This window comes from Macrotis lagotis, chromosome 1, assembly GCF_037893015.1.
Source record: "Macrotis lagotis isolate mMagLag1 chromosome 1, bilby.v1.9.chrom.fasta, whole genome shotgun sequence".
In the NCBI taxonomy this organism is placed as follows: domain Eukaryota; kingdom Metazoa; phylum Chordata; class Mammalia; order Peramelemorphia; family Peramelidae; genus Macrotis; species Macrotis lagotis.
In genome coordinates, this window is record NC_133658.1 from 561,028,857 (window position 1) to 561,031,526 (window position 2,670).

The 2,670-nt window shown below is 35.7% G+C and overlaps 1 pseudogene; it reads right to left on the reverse strand.

Moving 5' to 3' along the window:
- Positions 1-877: 877 nt before the first annotated feature.
- Positions 878-1,875, reverse strand: LOC141505417 (putative E3 ubiquitin-protein ligase TRIML1 pseudogene; annotated as a pseudogene).
- Between the last annotated feature and the right edge of the window lie 795 nt (positions 1,876-2,670).

Genomic DNA, 2,670 nt, shown 5'->3' on the forward strand with positions numbered 1-2,670 from the left:
GTCACTGAATCATCCCAATCTCCACAGCAAGGCTTCTAATCTTTTTGTGCATAGCATCTCTTTAGTCAAAACCCCTTTCTCAGAATGGAATGTTTAATGCAGAGTTGTAAAAAAATGAAATATATTGTTATCAAAATATTAAACGTTCCAAATAAAAACTAAGTTGATTAGAGAACTCCTTTTCATCACTAACAAAACTTTTACAGAAAGACTTAACTTCTGATAAGGTCATGAAGTGGAACTCAGCAAAGGGACCAGTACTTTTACCCCATAACCCAAGATACTTTGAGATATGTAGAAGGGGCGACTAGGTGGTGCCGTGGACAAAGCCGGCCCTGGAGCCAGGAGCACCTGGGCTCAAATCCGGTCTTAATAATTACCTTAACAATCACCCAGCTGTGTGGCCCCGGGCAAGCCACCCAACCCCACTCACCCTGCAAACCCCCCCAAAAAAAATTAATAAAAAAAAGAAATAAATCATTTGGGGAAGGTGGGACTGATTTCACTCACTGAAGAAGTCCCCAGTACTATATGAAGTTGAAGCAATTGGACTTTGAATAGGGCATAAATATTTTGGGGGCAGGTAAGTTATGCCTTAGAGCACTGGCTCAGGAATCAGGAGGATCTAAGGTCAAATTCAACCTCAGACCTTGATACTTATTAATTGTGTGAATATAATGGAAAAGATAAGATCTATTTTGACATTTAAGCTTCAAGTTCTTTATGGATCAGTTCAGTATACAATTTCAATTCATGAAAAAAATCATTGCACCACTCGTTTTCAGTTACCTGTAATTAAGTCTCTTGAACAAATGTTATCACTCTGAGTTCTTTGTTAGTCATAGACCTATAAATGAACTTGCTAAATGGATACACATCAGGAAATAACAAGAGATCTGGAGGTGTTATCTTCATTTTGAAAGCAAGGAGAGAAGAAAGACTGAAGAGGTCCTTGGAAGGCAATAGTTGACACACTATAGATAAGCAATCTATCTGTAACATTGTAAAGTGATATATGTCTATTTTCATAATCAAGGAAAATACCAATCTTTTCTATGGGTTTTTCCATGTGAAAGTTACCCCCAATGTGTGAGATTTCAATGCAGAAGTTATCTCTGAGTTCGAAGGTTTTCAGGGCAATTATTTCTCCAGGTAACAAAGAGGGATTCCCCTTCCTGCTAATGGAATCCTTACAGATTCCCACTTCCCATTCAGTCATGCCTGTCACCTCCACTTCCCAGGAGTGTATACCTGATGTGAACCTTTGAGCACTCAACACTATGACAGAATAATTAAATCTCTCCGAGTTATCAGAGATATCTTGGGGGACACATGTGTGTTTCACACTCTTCAGATCGGGAGACACAATGAGATAGGGATTGGCTGTTTCAGGATCCAGTGTTATATCTCTCTGGAAGTTCATCATCATTTCTCTCAGTCCAGTAATGTGACACATTGTCCATTTGGGGAAATCATCTTGTGGATATTTAAATAGCTGTGCATCACTTTTATTCAACAGGTCTTTCACATCCAGGATTGTTTTAATATCTAACTTTTTAAAATCTAATCCTAATTGTACGGCCATCCTTTGTAGTTGTTGTACTTGTTGAGATAGTTTTAACTCAATCTTCTTTAATTTTTCCAAGTTTTTTTTCTTTCTTGTCCAGTCTTATAAGGTGCTGCTGTTCCTCCTTCCTCAAGAATAGGTACATTCTGTTGTATTTCGATACAACAGCCTGTTTCAGTCTGCACATTTGCCTTACGCCATGCATACTTCTCTTTCTCCTTAGCTAGTACAATTTCAGTCTCATTAATTTGTTCCTATAAATCATTTAATAACTCTTGGGACTTATTCAGGTAATTCTGAGTAGTCATTTCCAAGGGAAAGCCTTGATGTTCCCTGAGTTCCAAGACTGACAGATAGTTGCCAGAGACTATACTATGGTGAGCTACACAAAACAAGTTGTACTTTTTCTTCTATTTGTCACAGGTGGTCAGGGTTCTGATGTACTCCAAGAAAACTAGTTCAAGTCAGTTAGTTCAGACAGGGAAGTATCTAAGCTTGTTATTAATTCAAAATTATTTTAGAGAAACTGGAAAATTTTGTAGAAGGTATATATTTCTCTATGACCACAGAGAGATTCAGAAACTTTTTTAAATCATTTTTAAAAAATTAATAGAGCTTAAATATAGATTATGACCACATTGTATTTTTTAAACAAAATCTGTTCTTGTCAATACTTTCAGAGTATTTTCTAGCTCACTAAATAATATATTTAAAGAAGAAAATATATTTGCCAAAAACAAATCAATCTTCATAGAATACTTTATACTTCTAATCCTTAAAATAATTGGAATTTGTTTGGTGTATACATTCCAGTCAGGATTATTATACTGAGTCAGACCACACTGGTTCATAAGAGCTGATTGCTAAATTTTCATTATGAGTATTTACACCTAGAAAATAGGAAATTACTACAAAGCAAGATCTTTATCTATCATTTGTTGATTGTCTAAACTTTGGAAGTGATGGAGAAAATGGTAATAATACAGACTATAATAAGGGTGCGTTAATACTATGATATAAGAAAGGATGAGCTCAATGATCTTAGAAGAAGCATGAATAGTCTTTGCATGATATAATGAAGAGTGAAATAAACAGAACCAAGA